This window comes from Nycticebus coucang, chromosome 11 (genome assembly GCF_027406575.1).
Source record: "Nycticebus coucang isolate mNycCou1 chromosome 11, mNycCou1.pri, whole genome shotgun sequence".
Lineage (NCBI taxonomy): Eukaryota > Metazoa > Chordata > Mammalia > Primates > Lorisidae > Nycticebus > Nycticebus coucang.
The window spans coordinates 106225119-106245875 of NC_069790.1; the positions used below are offsets into that span (position 1 = coordinate 106225119).

General features: G+C 35.3%; 1 protein-coding gene and 1 pseudogene across 2 annotated transcripts in view; one reads left to right on the forward strand and one right to left on the reverse strand.

The window, feature by feature from the left end:
• CYREN (cell cycle regulator of NHEJ) overlaps positions 1 to 20757 on the reverse strand; it is a 275649-nt gene that overhangs the window by 182905 nt on the left and 71987 nt on the right. Inside the window, exon 4 of one of the 2 annotated variants that reach the window (XR_008383688.1) lies at positions 14574 to 14622. The exons of the other annotated variant lie outside the window; for it this stretch is intronic. The gene's annotated coding sequence lies outside the window, so the exon portion shown is untranslated. Of the gene's footprint in view, positions 1 to 14573; positions 14623 to 20757 lie in introns of those variants that run through there. 2 annotated transcript variants of the gene reach the window in all.
• LOC128598385 (cytosolic carboxypeptidase 3-like) overlaps positions 1 to 20757 on the forward strand; it is a 70161-nt pseudogene that overhangs the window by 10496 nt on the left and 38908 nt on the right.

A 20757-nucleotide genomic window follows, 5' to 3' on the forward strand; every position in this document is an offset into this window, starting at 1 on the left:
ATTAATGTTGTATCCATGTCTTGTCTATTTTGAATAGTGCCATAACAAACATGGAAGTGGTAATACCTTTTCAGAATCTGGATTCAATTTATTTGGATAAATACCCAGAAGTGGCATTGCCAAATTGTTCTGATTTTATTTTTATGAGAAACCTTTATACTATTTTCAATAGTAGCTGCCCCATTCCACATTCCAATAGTGTCCTCATTTCTCAATAGGGTTCTCATTTCTCAATATCCTCCCCCACACTTGCTATCTTTTTTTTTTTAGATACTAGCCATCCTGGCAGATATAAGGTGAGATCTCATCGTAATTTTGATTTGTACTTCCTTCATCCTTAATGATGTTGAGCACCTTTTTGTATACTGTTGGCCATTTGGATGTCTTCCTTGAAGAAATACCTGTTCGAATATTTAGCCTATTTTTTCAATTGAGTTATTGGGGTTTTTTGCTATTGAGTTGTAAGAGTTTCTTATATATTTTAGAGATTAACCTCTTATAAAATAAGCAGCTTGCAAATATTTCCTCCTATTACAAAGGCTGTCTTTTCACTCTATTCATTTTTAGTGTACAGAAACACAACTGATTTTTATATGTGGATTTTTCAACCTGCAACTTTGCTGAATTCGTTTATTAATTCTTTAGGGTTTTCTGTATCTGAGTTCTGACATTTAAGTTCATGAACTTACCACCGCATGCCTATATTGGCAGCACTGTACAAACAATTTGGTAAGATGTAATAACCTTGGTATATCAGTGTCTCACGGCTGTGTTCATGTCAGTGTATGGCAGTGTCTTGCTGAGTGGCATTTGTTATTGTTGTTGATGTTTTTGTGTGCAGTTGCCAGAATGTCAGCACTTAAATTAGAGCAATGAATAAACAGTCATAAATTTCTTGTTAAACTTGGCAAAAGTGGAAGTGAAATCAGAGACGTGTTAGTCCAAGTTTATGGGGATAATTCCATTAAGAAAACAGCAGTGTACAAATAGATTAAATGCTTTTCTAAGGGGAGAAAAAGCATCACGATGAAGAGAGGTCAGGGTGGCCAGTAATAAGCAGAACTGACAGAAACATTGTAAAAATTCGTCAAATTATGGGTCAAAATTGTCAATTGACTGTGAGAAGCATAGCAGCAGACCAAGTAAATTATTGATAGAGAAACACTTAGGAAAATCTTAACTGAAAATCTTGACCAACAACTCAAGCTCTTGCATCATAACAATGCACCCGCTTACACGGCACTATCTTTGATAGTGGAAATAACGAAATAAATAAAATAAATAATTATAAATAAATAACTATATTGGAACACACTCTTTACTTGCCTAATCTGGTCCCCAGTGACTTTTTTCTTTATCCAAAGATAAAGAAAATATTTAAAGAAAGACATTTTGATACGAGACATCAAGGGTAATATGACAACAGCTTTGATGGCCATTCCAGAAAAAGAGTTACGAAATTGCTTCAAAGGGTGCAGTAGGTGCTGGAATCATTGCATAGCTTCCCATGGGGAGTACTTAGAAAGTGACCATAGTGATATTCAACATTGGGGTATGTAGCACTTTTTCTAGGAGGATTTCACAAACTAAACTGTCAGGCCTCTTATATATAAGATCATATTATCTGCAAACAAGGACAATTTTACTCCTTTTCTTTCTCTTTGCTAATTGCTCTGGCTTGGACTTCCAGTGCTGTAACAAATAGAAGTGGGAAGAGTGGGTATCCTTGGCTTGTTTCTGATCTCAGGGTAAAAGCTTTTAGTTTTCCCACATTAAGTATGCTGTGGGATTTTCATATGTAGACTTTGTTATTTTCGAGTACTTTCCTTTTATTCCTAGTTTGAGAGTTTTTATCATAAAAGGATATTGAATTTTCTCAAATGCTTTTGCTTCATCTATTGAGAAGATCATGGATTTTTATCCTTTATTCTGTTTATGTGGTATATCACAATAATGTTCATGTGTTGAACCATCATTGCATCCCAGGAATAAATCCTTCTTGGTTATAGTGGATGATCCTTTTGATGTGCTGTTGGATTCAGTTTTCCAGTATTTTGTTAAGGATTTTTTTTATCTATGTTCATCAGACATATAGGCCTGTGGCTTTCTTTTCTTGTAATATCTTTGTGTAGATCTTTGGAATAAGTTTAATTTGGATCTCATAAAATGAATTAAAAGTTCTCTCCCCTTCATATTTTTGGGAGCATTTGAGAATGACTGCCATAATTTTTCTTTAAACATTTGATAGAATTCACCAACAAAACCATCTGATCTTGGGCTATTCTTTGTTGGGGGATTTTTGATTACTGATTCAATCTCCACATGACTTATAAGTCTGTTTGACTTACAACTACCACATATCATCTATCACAATACATTTCCTTCTTCATATTGCTTTTCCTGTACTCCATAAATTTTAGTATGTTATGTTTTAATTTTTGTTTGTCTTGAATTATTTTTTTATTTCCTTTTTTATTTCATCTTTAACCCAATGATTGTTCAACAGTGTGCCATTTAATTCCTATATATTTCTGAATGTTCCAATTTTCCCTCTGCTGTTGATTTGTAGTTTCACTCCATTATAGTAATAAAGTTCAGTATGATTACAGTTTTCTTAAATTTGTTAAGACTTGTTTTGTGACCTAACATATGATTCATATGATTTTTCCTGAAGAAAGTTCCATGTGCACTTGAGAAAAATATGTATTCAGCTGCTATTAAGAGCATTTTGTATGTATCTATCAGATTCACTACTTTTTCTTATTGATATTCTTTTTGATGTTCTATTATTGAAAGTGGGGTATTGAAGTCTCCTGTTTTATTCTATTGCTGTCTATTTCTCCCTTGAGCTCTGTCAATGTTTGCTCTATATACGTAGTTGTTCTGATGTTGGATGCATATATACTTATTATTATATCTTCCTAGTGGGTTGATCCTTTTATCATCATATCCTTCTTTGCCTCTCATGACAGCTTTTGACTTAAAGTTTATTTCGTCTGATACAAGCATAGCTACTCATTCTCTCTTTTAGTTACCATTTGCATGGAATATCATTTTTCCATCCCTTCACTTTCAACCTACGTGTATCCTTAAATCTAAAGGACATTTCTCATAGACAGCATATAGTTGGACACTCTGTCCTTTGACTGGGAAATTTAATCCATCTACATTTAAGGTAATTATTAATAGTAAAGTATTTACTATTGCCATTTTGTTAATTATTTTCTATTAGTCTTATCATTCTTTTGTCTGTGTGTTTCTCTGTCCAAATTGGTTGCAATGCTGTCATTACTCACAGAGAAATGGCACTTTTGCACAGATGACACAAAAGTTCTATAACAAAAGTTTGTGAATAATAAATGCAAGAATAAATGCTAAGAGAATATTGTTGGCAGAAGGAATATACTAATCTCAGTTTGGTTCCCTTTCCCATGGGAAAGGTAGAACAAATGTTTGGTTCTTTCCAGGTATTTTCAGGCTTCAAGTCAGCACTCTTGCAATCTCCACTCATGACTAATAAATTTGTTTCTAGTTGACAAGTATCATTTAGAACTCATCTATTTGTTTCTATTTGATGTGTTCTAACCAATTTCAGCCATTATTATTCTAATGCTCAAATTTTCCCAAATATGACCAGTAGAAGACCCTTTAAGTTGGCCTGTGTGTCTTTTTGACATAACCCTGCTAGTCTTTGTAACTTTCAGCTATGATAAGATTTCCCAGGCTCATATTGTTTATTCCTGCACCAGAAATAGAATCCACCATTTCTCCCAGAAGGCCTATTTCTTTTAGTTAAAAATGGTATTTAGATAACATAGCCTAGATAGTAGTTATTATCATTAGCTCAAGGAATTTTTTTCCAGGGAATTAAGTTAGGAAATAAGTATTTTTAAGAGAAAAAAATCACAAGTTAATAGTTATATTTCCAGTTCAAATGTAAGATTATAGCATTTATTCTTCCTTGATTTTATACTTGTGTTTCTTTTCTCTTATGCTGAAAATATTTTGTCCTAATTATGTTAAGGTAAATATTTACTTGCTCTATTTTACAATATAGTCATTGTTTTTGCTTATTTTAATTTTTTAGTTTTTTACTCTTTTTGAGAAAAAAACTTTTATATAACACATTTACATAAGAAAGTCAAAACTATATAACAAGAAACATTCAGAAAATGAATAGGTGAAGCACAGAGGATTTTAGGGCGGGAAACTACTATGTGATACTGTAATGGTGGATACATGTCACTATAAATTTGTCAAAACTCATATAGAAGGTACAACAAAACAGCAAATCCTAATGTAAAACTATAGACTTTAGTTAATAATAATGTATCAATATTGTTTTATCAATTTAAAAAATGTGTCATGTACTGTACCATGTTAATAATTGGGGAAATTATGCAGGGGGGGAGGTGTGTGTATGAGTACTCTGTACTATCTTCTCAATTTTTTCGGTTAATCTAAAACTGCTCTACAAAAAGAATTCTATTAATTAAAAATTAATAAATAAAAAATACAACCTAGAAATATTTTCTTTCCTGAATTGGCTCTCAAGCAAAAAAGTTGCATTAAATGATTGCAGTTAGAAATCAATTTCTGTTTGATCATTTTTTCTTGAGATACTATGTTTTTTTTCTATGGCCCTGCATGTTTTTATGCAGAATAGAAATAAAGTAATGTGAAAATAAATGAATTTTAGGAGCTAATGACACCTATTAGAGGTAGGAAACTCCCCAGATACACACATATCATTTATTCATTCACTTATTAAATAGTGTTGAGTACCTACTACCTGCCAGGCAATATTTTCACTCTGGAAATAGAGCAGTGAGCCAGACAGAAAGTCAATGCTACTTTTCTGAAACTTACATTCCATTAACACATTCCCAAACCATTCAACCCAAATCTCTATTTATAAGATGTCTGGAACTACCAAACATTTAAATTACCTTTGTAAACCTTCTTACAATTAGGACTTTGCTACCGTTAAAATAAGATGATAAAATAAAATTAGCAGGTAAAATTTTAAAATGCCAGCAAAAATTATGTAAACTAAAATTATTAATTTTTTGTAGTAGCCGAGGCTCTGACAGTTCAGAATCCAATGACTCTCCGACTTCTCCTCTCAATTTGACTTCTCAGGTATGATTGAATAATTTTTCTTATGGTATGAATAGGCTAATAGGTAATTTTCTTATTATGACAAGCATCCAAAAAATGTTTATGGATGTATATATTGTATGGTAATAGTTGTTATTTTCTGATTATGTTTAAATCATAAAATTTTCTAACCTTAGCATTTTTTATTCTAACATATTTTCTTTATAGATGAAAACACTTAAGGTCCAGAAAGATTTAATTACTTCTCAAAAGCCACATGACTTGTTAGTGACAGAGGTGGTAGCCTAACATATATCACCTGATTGTTAGTTCAGTATTCATTTCATGTTTATTACTAACTATATATTGAACTCCATCTGTATAGCAGTACTGTCTAGGTGCTGGAAATAGAATAGGGAGGAAAAATGAAACAAAATCTTGGGGGAGATATATAATAAACAAGATAAATAGATAAAATACCTGATTTGTTAAATAGAGATAAGCACCTAAGGGGGAAATTAAAGCAGAAGAGGAAAATAAGAGTGTCAGTAGAGGCCAGGCGTTGTGGCTCACGCCTGTAATCCTAGCACTCTGGGAGGCCGAGGTGGGCGGATAGTTTGAGCTCACAAGTTTGAGACTAGCCGGAGCAAAAGTGAGACCCTGTTTCTACTAAAAATAGAAAAGCTGAGGCAAGAGGATTGCTTGAGCCCAAGAGTTGGAGGTTGCTGTGAGCTATGATGCCACAGCACTTTACCCAGGGAGACAGCTTGAAACTCTGTTTCAAAAAAAAAAAGAGTTGCAGTGGAAATATCAGTTTTGAATAGGAATTACAAAACTGAAAAGTTGCTACTTAAGTAGAACTTAAAGGAAGTGAGGGAGCAAGCCAAGGAGACACTAAGTCGATTAGCTACATAACAAAAAACTTCCAAACTTCAGTGGCTTACAGCAAACTTTTTCTCATTCATGGGTCTGCAGGTTGGTTATACTAGACTTGGTTTAGGATTGAATTCAGTTATGTTTCTTGTACCAAAGTTTATCCAGGAAAGATCCTATGGTGAAAACCAGGACTGTAAAAGGGAAACCAGGCAATATAAGCACCTTTAAAGCTACATTTCCTCCTGGAAACTATATGTCGTATTACATACAATAGCACCTTGTAGCATACTCACTAACATTCTGTTAACCATAGTAAGTCACACAGCCTGTCCCAATATCAACAGGATAGGGAAATATACTTCTCCTAGAGTGGGGAGTGCTACAAAGTTATATGGCAAAGACTGGGGATGTAGGGGAGTAAAGAATTGGAAATAACAATCTAATGTTTCAGAATCAACCTTCTGTGTAATGGTTATTCAGTTCCCACCCAAAATACAAAATGTACTAGTGCTTATACCTTCTAAAACACCCCCAGTATTCTCACTCCATCATGGTATCATCCTTCATGATCCATATCTGGTCTGGAGTTATCTCCTTTAGATCAAGATACCTGTGAAATAATGTGACAGATTATCTAAACCCACACATGCATTCTCAACCTATAATGGTGGAACAGAAGTAGGAAAACTATAATGAATACCCCCATACAAAAACAAGGAAGAATGAGAAGCATGTAGCAGTCATTGAACCAAAGGACTCCAAAATTTTGTTGTGCAAGCATATAAGATATGCCCTAGGCTGGGGCACGAGAAATGTTTCCTAGTTAGACTCTAGTTTTGCTCCCTGTGATGAGCTCGTCAGGCCATCCTTCACTGTGGCTCCTAGCTCCACTCTTTGGAAGTTCCTTCTTTTTCCATCGTCTTCCCTGGCCATTTAAATGTCAATTTAAAAATTGTAATAGAGAATACATTAATGTGGTTGAATATTTTAAAAATAAAAAATAGGTTATAGAGAAGTCTACATGCCACCAAGTTCTTCAACTATCCAGTTCTGTTCCTGGAGGCAATTCCATGATTATATTTTCCTGAATATCCTTTAGGAGAGAGGTTCTGCAGCTATGAGCACATGCCTGGATATAGTCTTGCCCTCTATTCCTTTTTTCTTCAAATAAACTTTAATTTGGTGTAATTTTAGATTTACAGAGTACAGAGTGTTCCTGTATACCTTTCACCTAATTTCCCTGCCCATTTTTCAAGAGAGCTTTGAGTATATGCTCTCCTGAGGGACTAAGCATCTTTCTCATCCTGATTCTTACCTACCAGAAGTGGAAAAACCAAAAAATACTTTTTCTTTTTGCACAATGACAATACCTTTAATTCAGGCTGACATTTTTGCCACTTACAGCTCTTGCAAAACTATATATATACAGATAGATTTGATTCTAGTAAACCTATACTAAAAGCCACACTCACAGTTCTTTATGAGATATGGGCAGATGGATATACACATATACATAGATTACTCCATAAGATCACATACTTAACTTTTCCAAGAGCTATTCTGTTCAACTACAAGGATTAATAATTTCTAAGGTTTTAACAAAGAATGTACATTGGTATTCTATTGCTATAGAATTACTCTAAACCTTGGCAGCTTAAAACCATAAACATTTAATATCACATAGTTTCTGTAGGTCTTGCAGTCCAGGAGCTGCTTAGCTAGATGCTTCTATCTAAGGTGTCTCACAAGGCAACAATGAAGTTGTTAACTGGGCTGTGATCTCATCTGAAGGCTTGATTGAGAGAAGATACACTTTCAAAGTCACTCACATGGTTGCTTGCAAGATATAGTTCCTCACAGGCTGTTGGTCTAAGGTTCTCAATTTGCTGCTGGTTATTACCCAAAGGTCTCCCTCAGTTCCTTGCCATTAGGGCTTCTCTGTAAAACAGCCCACAACATGGCAGCTGGCATCCATCAGAATTAGTAAGCAAGAGAGAAAGTGAGAACAAATAAGATGGAAGTCTGAGCCTGTTTGTTACCTAATTTAGAATAAAAGTTTTGAGAGTGGGCATCCTTGTCTTGTTTTTGATATTAGAGGAAAAACTTTCAAGTTTTCACTATTGAGTATAATGTTAGATTTGGGTTTGTCATAGATAGCCTTTACTGTGTTGTGCTACATTTTTTCTATACATAACTTGTTGAGAGTTTTGAATCTTGAACAGATGTTGAATTCTGTCAAATAATTTTTCTGCCTACAGTTAGATAATTACAAGGATTTCCCCCCCTTCATTCTATTACTGTGGTGTATTACATTTAGATTTGCATATATTGAGCCATCCTTGCATTGCTAGGATGAATCCCGCTTGATTATGGTGCATGATCTTTCTAATGTGTTGCTGAATTTGCATTGCTAGTACTTTATTGAGGATTTTTGCATATATGTTTGTCAGAGATAATGGCTTGAAATTTATTTTCCTTGCAGTCTCTTTGGCGTTGGTATCAGAATAATACTGGCCTCATGAAATGAGTTCAAGAGTATTCCTTCTGCTATAATTTTTTCAAAAGAGCTTAAGAAGGATTGGTTCTTGAAATATTTGGTATAATTCGGCAGTAAAGCCATCAGGTCCTGGGCTTTTCTTTTCTGAATCTCCTTATTGAATGCGTGCAGATACTCTATTTCTTAATTCAGTTTTTGTAAGTTGTACATATTTAGGAATTTTACCATCTCCAATTATCCAATTTGTTAACATATAATTGTCCATAGTAGTCTTGTATGATTCTTTGCATTTTTGTGATATCAGTTACAATGTCTCTTCTTTCATTTCTGATTTCAACTGGGTCTTCTCTCTTTTTTCTTTTTCTGTTTGTTTTTATTTTACCTTTAAAATAACAACTCTTAGTTTCATTGACATTTTCTATATTTTCTAGTTTCTATTTCATTTAATTTTGCTCCAATATTTATTTCCTTTCTTCAGCTAACTCTGTGCTTAGTTTGTTCTTCTTTTATAATTCCTTCAGGTGTAATTTTGTGTATTTGAGATCTTTTGTGATGTAGGTATTCATTGCTATAAACTTCGCTCTTAGAGCTCCTTTTGCTGCATCTGGTTAGTTTTGGTTTAATGTACTTCCATTTTTATTTGTCTCAAGATATTTTTTAATTTCTATTTTCTTCACTGACCCATTGGTTGTTCAGGACCATGATATTTAATTTCCATGTGTTTGTGAATGTGATGCTGTTTTCCTGTGACAGTTTCCTAAACACCCATTATCGATTTACAAAGCCAATGACTATGACATAGTTTGGTTTTTTTTTTTATTAGGACGGCATCCTATTCCTAGGCATTAATTTCTATAGTATTCATGTTTTACTGTATTAAAAAAAAAAAACACTACAATCTCAATGGCTTACAATGGCAAACATCTATTTTCTTGTTCATGGATCTGCAGAGTATCTGTGGCCGTATTGGACTAATCAGAGACTGTGATTTGGGTTCAGGTCTATTCCCACTTTCTTCCTTGCCTCACATCAGGAGCCAACTAGGGCACGTTCTGCACATAGCTAATCATAAGAGCTCAAGAGGGCAAACTGAACCATGAAAATATGTATAAAGCCTCTATTTAAATTATACCAGCCAAATCAAGTCATATGTCCAAATCCAACATCAAAGGGGTGAACAAGTGCAATTTTATAATAGTGAAGGAGTAAAAATTGGGGAACAATTCAAGGGTATCTTCTCCCAGGCCAAGAGTACTAAATGTGTAAAGGCCTAAGAAAGGGGCATGATTATTACTTTCTATGAAGATCACAGAATCTAAGGTGGATAGAGAAGACTGAACAAGGAGAACAGCGGTATGAGGTCAGATAGGTACTGGGGGTTAGTGGAGTGGATAATGAAAAGACTGGTCAGCTTAGGACTTCCGTTTTTGCTCTGAATGACTTTGGAGAGTTTTGATCAAACAGAGGAGTAACATTATCTGCTTTAAGTGTTAGCAGGGTCACCCTTGCTATTGTGTTAAGAGTAGAATGATGGACCACTAAGGAAGACAATTAAGGGAATCTTACAGTAATCTAGGCAAGGCCAATATGGTACCAGGAAAATGAATGGGAAGTGATAGTATTTTAAAGACATATTTAATAGAGTTTGCTGATGACTTCTTTATAAGAGTGAAAAATAGAAAGGAGAGAAGACAGTCTCTAGAATTTGAGGTCTGAGCATCTGGAGATTATGATCTTCATTTTTGGACATGGGGACAATGGGAAAGCAGAAAATTAATTTTGTTCTTTAGCTACTAACCCATGTTCTGAAGATGTATCAGAACTCTGTCCATTGTGAAGTGCAAAATATCCTTCCAAAATGTCTTAACTAAAAGGGAAATTGTTAGATTACCAAATAAAAAGGTCTAGGAACAAGGCTGGCTTTAGCTATAACTTAAATGAGGAGCTCAAACTATATCACTAAGATCCTATATATACTTTCTTCCCCACTTTTATCTCTTTTCTGCCTCCTTTTGGTTGGTTCTATTCTCAGATAGACTCTCTCCTCCTACCAGTAAAATGACTATAGAAGTCCAGCCTTACATCCTCACAATAGTGACTTTGGTAGAGACAGCCTCCTTTCGGGTAGCTCCCTCAAAAATGCAGAGATTGGAATTTTTGGACTTGTGCACTGAAACTGTAAAATGTTGATGAAAGAAATTGATGAAGATAAATAAGTTTAAAAAAAAAGGTATCCTCTGTTCGTGGATCAGAAGAATTAATATTGTCAAAATGTCCATACTACCCAAAATGATCTACACATTTAATAATCTCTATCAAAATGCTGATGAAATTTTTTTACAAAAATAGAAGCAAACAATCCTAAAATTCATATGGAACCATAAAAAAGCCCCAACAGCTTAAGCAATCTCGAACAAGAAGAACAAAGCTGGAGACATTGCACTTTGTGATTTTAAAATATATACAAAGTGGCAAGAATAAAACCAATATGGTACTGACATAAAAACAGAAACATACACCAATAGAACATAATAGAGAGCTTTGATATATACTCATGCATGCATCAAGTCCACTGATCTTTGACAGGCTGTCAAGATTACTCAATGGGGGAGAAACTAGTCTCTTCAACAAATAGTGTTGGGAAAACTGGATATCCACATGAAAGATAATGTTCATTTAAATATTCTGGTGAGTTTGTTAAAATATCACTCAAGTCTTTACTTCACAAACACCTTCTCTTTCTCAGTTATAGACATCAGTGTACTCATGGATAAATATATATAACCCCTTCCCACAGTTTAGGCAGCTATACACACACACACACACACAGACTCATATTTATATACACATACACATGCACATGTATCCTCTGGAGTAAAATATAATAATAAAAAGCACAAGTTTGTATTCCGTGTGATCCTTTTCAAGAATCAAATGAATGCCTACAATAGTCAGGCATTGATTAGTGCCACACTTGGAGTATAAGCATCCTTTTCAAGATATTTTTTCTAGAATTATAAAAAACATTAACTTTTAAGGAGAATAAACAGATTAAATGTAGTACCAATTAAATTATAAATTTTTAAAATTAAACTCTAAATTTTGATTCCTTTGCAGTTATAAAAAATAACTCAGAAAGATTACCATGGACCCCATTTTCTTGCTTCCCCTAATGACAACATCCTGCAAAACTATAATACAATATACAATGAAAGTACTAACATTGCCTTTACACTGAGAGTGGAGGGTTCGAACCCGGCATGGGCCAGCTAAACAACTGCAACAAAAAAATAGCTGGGCGTTGTGGTGGGCACCTGTAGACCTAGCTACTTGGGAGAATTGCTTAAGCCCAAGAGTTGGAGGTTGCTGTGATCTGTGACACCATGGCACTCTGCCAAAGGCAAAATAGTCTGTCTCCAAAAAAAAAAAAACTACTGAGATTGATACAGTTAAAATGCTGAACCTTTCCATGACCTTGAGGATCCCTAAGGTTGCCCTCTAAAAGCCATCCCCACACGTTCCTGCCCTTACACCCTACTTAGCACCAGCAACCATAAATCTGTTCCCCATTTCTATAAATTCATCATTTCAGAAATGTAATATAAATGGAATCACACAATATATGTTTTTGGGGGACTGACTTTCTTCACTGAGCATAATTCTTGAAATACTCATCCAAGTTGATACATATATCCATGGCTTCTTCCTTTTGTTGCTGTGTAGTATTCCATGATAGGTAGGGATTTACAAGTCTTGTTTTACCTTTTTCCTTTTGAAGAATATGTGAGTAGTTTTCAGTTTGGGGCTATTGTGATGAACATATTGTTAGTGTATGTGTTTTTATGTGAACCTTGTCTTCATTTCCCTGGGATAAACACCTAGGAGTGCAATTGCTGGGTGGTAAACTAGTTGTTTTTCTAATTCTTTGACAAACTTCCAAACTGTTTTCCAAAGTAGATGTGTAATTGTTTCTGTACATTCTCACCAAAATTTGGTGTTGTCATTATTTTCCATGTTAGCCATTCCGATAGTTGCATTGTGATATCTCATTATGGCTTTAATTTGAATTTCTCTAACAACCAATGATCTTGAAGATCTTTGCACATGCATTTTGCTTGGTCCTCTGCTTAGCTTTCTCTATCCTGGAGAAGAGATTGGGATAGCCCCACAAGGATAGAAGTCTTAGCTCCCACTTGCCACTCAGCCTGGTTGGCATGAGTGTGGGTTTTTTGGGGAGGGTGGGGGGGGATGTCACACTTTTTCTCTGATTTAAATAGGTTTTTGTTTTTCTAGGCTGCACCTCTCCTGGTCCTCTGGCTAGAAAAAACAGGCTTTTGTAGGAATTTTTAAAAGTCTACTTTCATTGACATTTCTGGGTTGCAAGCTTCTTCAGCTAGGATATACAGGAATGTAAAAAGAAAATCCAGCACCTCACCATCATGCTGTTCCTATGGTCCTGAATTTCCAAGCTAGCTGTTTCTCCTTTCCATCTTTTAAAAGCTTCTTTTGTATGTTTTTCATATCTAGATATCTAGAGTTTTTAGTTGTACTTAGGGGGAGGAGTAGCAAAAATACTTCCCCATCTCAGAACTGGTAATCTCAAGATAATTTCATGTCTGCGTATATACTCTTTGATGTGTTGATTAAATATTGATTTTAAATATGATTCTTTTATCCAGATAAAAACCAGGAAAAAATATCTTAAAACAAAGAAGGAAAGGAATTCTGCCATAGCAAGCCACCGAAATGACAGGGAAGAAGAAGAGATAAATCTTCATTTACCTATTTGTGAACAGTTTTTGAAAAACATTGAATACAAGAGAATGGCAAGTTATTTTCTCTTACACTCTTATACCCTCTCCTCCCACCCCCAGGAAAAATTAATGGTTAAAATTTAATTCATATTATTTACTGCTTATAAAAATACAATCAGCTAAGCAGGGAGGATCACACCTGCAATCCTAGACCTCTAGGAGGCCTAGGTGGGTGGATTGCCAGAGCTCAGGAGTTTGTGACCAGCCTGAGCAAGAGTAAAACTTTGTCAAAATAGCTGGACTTTGTGAAGAGTGCCTGTACTCCTAGCTACGTGGGAGGCTAAGGCAAGAAGATCACTTGAGCCCAGTGGTTTGAGGTTACTGTGAGCTATGCAATGCAGAGTAAGACTCTGTCTCAAAACAAAAAAAAAAAAAAAAGAAAGAAAGAAAGAAGAAAAGAAAGAAAAAAAACCCCACAATCCTTGACAGACGAGAAGTGTATCTTATTAAGGTGACATATTTAAATTTAATTTATACCTATCATCCTCCAAAAAGTATTTGAGGAAGTTTACAAAGATGCATCCAGGGTAGCAAGCAGAAATATATTAAAATGAAGTAAAATTAAATGAGAATATGAGTATAAAAATAGGTGGTACTAGGAGATGGACTTCTACTACAAACATGAAGAGCACTACAAACATTCACCAGCTAAACTGGAGAAAATTATTTAAGGAAAAGAAAAAACACTGAAAGTCTCTCAAAGTGGTGCTTAAGGGTATAAAGTGAAAAAAAAAGCTATTCAAGAAAATCTACTAAAATTCACTAAAGACAGTGGTGGTATTTGGTATCAAAACTGCTGTTCCCTCCTCATCTCCCACCTCAGTAAAACAGAAACTACTCTTCAGATTAGCAAAACCAGAAAAGTAGGGTTCCCAGTCTTCACAGCTATCAGACGGCTGTCTTTCTAGGAGAGGCAGGAAATCAATCAGAATTCTTGTTGGAGTAGAAAGCTCAGCAGGTGCTCACAGCACAGTTTGAGAAAAGATTTTCTCCAGACTAAGATTAGGATCTAACAGTATAAAGTTAATTTCATCTTCTTAGAGAGAGAGAGGGAGTGAAGGAGGGAAAGAGAGTATGGAAAGAGAGAAAAGAGAACGGGGAGATAGTGTGGCATCCTAAAGAAAGAAAGAAAAAATGCCAACACGAGGTCAAGAGACAGCTAAATTTTAGGGGGACAAAGACGAAAAAGTAGGAATCTGTTCCACATGCTCCTCTGTCTTCTTAGCAGCTGGATGATAAGCAGCTGTCTCCAGGTCCTGACACTTCACAGGTGTTTCTGATCCTGAGACCCCATGCATTGTTCACCCAGCAACAATAAGCCAGGAACCCTTGAGGCTATAAACAGATTTTAAAAGACAAGGCAGAGATTAGAGAGAGCACTTGATTTTAAGCCCTTAATGAAAAAGCTGTTAAGTTAATAATTTTTCTGTCATTTCACTTTCAAGACCAACCATCTTTTCATTTTTTGGTACTGCCTTATACATCTGTCTGTTGTTGAGGCTAAATTCCCGGTGAGAACAGACAGACGGAAGCTCCTTCTTCTACCCAGACCCCATGCACGGGATGGAGGCTCTGCCCTGGGCGCTGCACCACTGAGAATAATTGGGCTCTGATCACATTTGCCTTAGCTTGTAAAATGGCGATTCCACCCCTACGAAAGGAAAGTGGAGAAGACCTAAGGCCTTCCTCTGCTTCTACCTACAGCTTAACTCCTGAAGGGTGTATCACTCAGAGAGATGAGTGCCACTGTCCCGATGCCCAGCTGCAGAGCCAGGGTTTGAAAATTCTGCCTTGAGGGAAATTACAGGCCATAAAACAGACAGCTCCTAATCTCTTCCCAGGAGAACTGATTTCATTTGCAGCAGGGAGAAGTTCAAGCTCAAGGGCATTCTCAAAAACAGTGCAAGTATGTTAAAATACATAATTGGAAGGTAGTTGGTGGATTCATTGGAGGAATACACTAAACTGTATAGTGGCTAATTTGCAGGAAAGAACTGGGGAAAGAGCTTGGAGGAGCCCTACTGGAATTAGAATAAATCTTAAACACTGATCTTCTGAGCTACCCTTTCAAAGGAGCCTAAAGATTAGCCTAAAGAGCAAGTTATGCCCCAGGGCATTATTGAAGATGCTAGAGTCATCATCCAGAAATTCGTGGCCTTTAATAGCTGGGTGAGGTCTAGGAAAGACAAAGAGCTCTGCCCAGACCACTCATCCCAGGATGTCTGTGGACAAACCCAGGTCCGCATCCTGAGTGCCAGCATCAGGGGCTTAGCAATGCAGAAGGGAAGTGGACGTCACTAAAAAAAATCCAGCCAGTCACTAAACAAATGAGCAAATAAGAAGTCCTGGAAGAGGTGATGAGAGGAAGAATCCAGAGTTCAACAGAATTGTCTAGTTAGGATGCAAACAATTCATCCCTGGATCAAATCAATCATCCTTAAACATTTGGATAAAATGAGAACTGTTTGTTGAGAACCCACCATACCCTAAATATAGGAAATACACCTTGGTTCCTTGCTTTTGTGTTGATAACTCAGTACTGTTTTATTTCTGATTTTGTGTTCCATTAGGTGTATGATAGAGGACTTTTACTGCAAAAACAGAAAGAATCCAATTCCAATGTGAAAGGTAATGTTCTGCTTTCGCCTTCTCATAAACATAATGCGTTTACTCAGCAAACTTTTTTTTTTTTTTTTTTTTTTTTTTGTACCATAACCTTGAGTTGCCACTGTGCTTGGTACTAGGGATATTAAAGAAGTAGATCATATATAAATGACACCATTTCTTCCATGCAGGAGCTTATCTTTTAATCAGAAAAGAAAACAAGTAAATAAGTTAAGCACAGTGTTACAGCTGCAGTGCCAGTAATATGTTTAGGGTTCCCAAGGAGCACAAAAAAGTGGTCAATTACAGGGCTAGGTATTTGAGGAATTTACCCCAGGTTTTGAAAGGTTTTTCCCCAGAGTATAGGGATTTAAATTTTGAAAACTATCTTCTTCCTCTCCTTTCATAATTGGAGGATAAATCCAGAAATTAGTTTATAGACCATTTATTAGCTTTTATTGCAACTTGCTAAGTTGATGTGAATCTTTGACTCTCTAGCATCTACAGTATATTTTCTTTGATTTCTATCACCTTTAGTTGAGGTTCTTTCAAAAAAATCATCTAATTTAAGCAGTATTTTGTGTAAAATAATTATTTAATTTCATATATAATGTATTAATTTATTATACATTCATACTACACCTGCATCCCAAAAGGATTGGATGTAGCCTAATTTAAAAATATATATGTAAACATCTGTATATCCATTTGATTTATGGTATAGCATAATAATTAAAAATAAAAATGGAGGTAAGAACGACACCAAGGACAGAGAAGAATAGCATTATAATTATGATGGTTAATTTACTTAAACCTTAAATTAGCTATTCTTGGCCAAGTGGGACACCTGTATTCTTAGCACTCTGGGAGGCTAATCAGGAGTTCCAGACCAGCCTGAGCAACAGCAAGACCCTGCCTCTACTAAAATTAGAAAACTAGCTGGATGTTGTGGCGGTCTTCTGTAGTCCCAGCTACTCAGTGAAAGCAAACAGTGGAGGTCTGTAGGGGTGGGCACATTCCACAGGTTGCCTGTCAGGTTAGGGAACTTCTGGGTGGGTGGGGGTGGGATTAGCCAGATCCTTTGTATCTCTGTCTTAGAAGAAGAAGAGAAGAAAGAGGACTCCTCCCCAACACTCAGGAGGCTGAGACAAGAGGACTGCTTTGAGCCCAAGTGTTTGAGGTTGCTGCAAGCTGTGACGCTGCAGCACTCTACCCAGGGTGACAGCGGGAGACTCTAGTCTCAAAAACAAATTAACAATACTTTCTGATTGTGATCACTCAAGCAATTCACTTGCTTTTTATATGTAACTTTTATATATTCTTTTGTTAAAAATTTAAGGTCAAAAATTATAAATAATGTAAACAAAAGAAAGTAAAAAATCACATTTCAGAATATATATTTTGGACCTATTCCTATGTCTATTTACATACACTCCATATTATCTATCATATCATCTTCATGTTATTTTGTAACCAGTTTTAAAAAGCTTTTTTAAATTACAGTGTATTATAAACCTCTTTGCATGTGAATAAATGGCAGCAAAGTATTCCATTCTATTAGTGAATCTATTAGATTCACATTGCTAAACTTTTTTTGTTCTAATTTTTTCTATTGTAAACAACAGTGAAAAGCTTTTAACTCTCTATTTGTGTGCATTCTTAATAATTTTCTTATAATAAATTACTAGAAAAGGAATTGCTGGTCCAAAAGTTATGGACATTTTTATTATATGACAAAAATTTGTGATTTATTTGAATACTGCTTGTATTAATTTCATTGAATTAACCTACTGCTTATAGTACGTTACTTAGTAGTATTTTTTCATTTGAAAAAAAGTGAAAAACACAAAATGAGTCAATGAATTATTTTCATGGTGCTATGATCTTCTACTATTCTTTGTAGATAAAAGGCGAAATGACCCAGATGATTATTTAGTTGATTATTTCAGAAGACACTTGCCTGATCAAGGTTTAGGTGAGTAAATTAGGAAAATAGTAATGAGTGGTCACCTATGATGTTATTTTTATCTCTAGCTCTAGAAATACATAGGGGAAACTAGTAGATATTCATTATATGTCCATTCACATTCTTGTAGTTTTAATCAGTAAAAAAAATTATCTAATTATTCAATCTTTTCATTCTCATTTCATCAAATACTATAGCAAAGAGAGACCTTGAAAGTACTTTAGTCTGGCTCAGCACCTGTAGCTCAACGAGTTTGAACCCAGCCTGGGCCTACCAAACAACAATGACAACTACAACCAAAAAATAGCCCATTGTGGCGGGCACCTATAGTCCCAGCTACCTGGGACTGAGGCAAGAGAATCGCTTAACTCAAGAGTTGGATGTTGCTGTGAGCTGTGAAGCCACAGCACTCTACTGAGGGCGACATAGTTAGACTCTGTCTCAAAAAAAAAAAAAAAAAAAAAAACAAAGAAAAGAAAAACAAAGTACCCTAGTCTGGGCTTGGCACCCATAGCTCAGTGAGTAGGTCAGTCTGGACTTGGCACCCATAGCTCAGTGAGAAGGTCAGTCTGGGCTTGGCATCCATAGCTCAGTGAGTAAGTCACCAGCCACATACACAGAGGCTGGCGGGTTAGAGCCCCGCCCAGCCTGTTAAACAACAATGACAACTGCAACCAAACAATAGCAGGACGTTGTGGTGGGTGCCTATAGTCCCAACTACTTGGGAAGCTGAGGCAAGATAATTGCTTAAGCCCAAGAGTTGGAGGCTGTTATGAGCTGTGATGCCACAGCACTCTACTGAGGGTGCCATAGTGAGACTGTCTCAAAAGAAAAAAAAAAAAAAAAGAAAGTACCTTAGTCTGGGCCAGGCGTGGTGGCTCATGCCTGTTATCCTAACACTCTGAGAGGGTGAGGCATGTGGATTGCTTGAGCTCTACTAAAAATAGAAAAACTAGACAGGCATTGTGGCAGGCACCTGTGGTCCTAAATACTTGGAAGGCTGAGGCAAGAGAATCACTTGAGCCTAAGAGTTTGAGGTTGCTGTGAGCTATAATGCCACAGCACTCCACCCAGGGTGACAGAGTGAGACTCCATCTCAAAAAAGAAAAAAAAAAAGTACCCTAATCTTATCTCCTACTCACTAAAGGATCCAGGCTCATTTTTTAGTGGACCCAAGAATTACTCAAGGAGTTTATGAAGACCTTAGCTTTAAATTTGCAATTTTATAAGGCACCTCAGATAATTCTGATATTTGGTGATCTGCAGACCTACACTTTGCAACTTACCACTTTGAGGGCTACCACAAGAAATGGTGGGATCCCAAGCAGTTAGGATCTAATCCATCTAACCCATTTTCATCTTGAATAGCTTCCTTGGACAATTTTTCGTTCAATAATGATCTTTTTCTTTAAATTTTTTGGTTTTATTATTTTTAATTTACACACAATAATTTACTTAATTATGGGGTATAGTGTGATATTTTGACACATATATGCAATGCATAATGATCAAATCAGGAAATTAGTTCATATAACTATCTCTAGTGATCCCTTGTATTTCTGTACTATCAGTTGTAATGTTTTCTTTTTCATTTCTGATTTTGTTTATTTAGGTCTTTTCTCTTTTTTTCTTGGTTAATCTAGCTAATGGCTTATCAATTTTATCTTTTCAAAAACTAACTTTTTGTTTCATATTTCTTCTTTGTATTCTTTTAGTCTCAGTTTCATTTATTTCTGCTCTAAACTTTATTTTTTCTTTTCTTTTACTAATTTTAGACTTGGTTTGCTTTTGCTTTTCTAGTTCCTTGAAATATACCCTTAGGTCGTTTATTTGAAATCTTTATACTTGTTTGATGTAGCCATTTATTGCTATAAACTTCCCTCTTGATAATGTTTTCATTGTATCCCACAGGTTTTGGTATATTGTATTTCTATTTACATTTGTTTTAGAAAATTTTTTTAAATTCCCATCTTAATTTCTTTATTAAATTATTGGTCATTTAGAAGCATGCTGCTAAATTTCCATGTATTTATACAATTTTGAAAGTTCCTCTTGTTATTGATTTCTGGTTTTGTTCCATTGTGGTCAGAAAAGTTACTTCATATGATTTCAATATGTTTAGATTTGTTAAAAATTGTTTTGTGGCATAACATGTAGTCTGCCTTTCATGTACTGATAAAAACAATGTGTATTATGCAGCTATTGAATGAAATATTCTGTAAATGTTAGGTTCATTTGGTCTGAAGAATAGTTTAAGTCCAGTGTTTGTTTCTTGATTTTATGTCTAATTTGTCCAATGTTGAGAGAAGGGTGTTAAAGTCCCCAACAATTATTGTATTAAAGTTTGTATCTTCTTTTAGTCTAATAACATTTGCTTTCTATATCTAGGTGCTCCAGTGTTGGGTGCAGATATATTTATAATTGTTCTATCTTCTTGATGAACTGATCCCTTTATCATTACCTCATGACTCCTTTGTCTCTTTCTACTGTTTTGGAGTTAAAATCTGTTTATTTGATATAACTATAGCTATTTCTGCCCACTTTTAGTTTCTGTTCATGTGGAATATTTTTCCTATCCCTTCACTTTCAATTATATGTGTTTTTACAATAAAGTAAGTTTCTTGCAGGCAGCATATAAGGTGAGGAATTTTTTTTTTTTATTATTCAGTCAGTGAGGAATTTAATTCATTTACATGCAGGTTATATTTGATAAGTGAGGACATATGTATGTATAGCTATCATTTTATCAATTGTTTTCTGGTTATTTTATATACCCTTTCTTCCCTATTGTTTATCATTGAAGTATAGTGGTTTTCTGTAGCAGTAAGTTATGATTCTTTTCTCTTTATGCTTTTGGTATACCCGTACATTTTATACTTTTGTGTGTTACTGTAATAGTG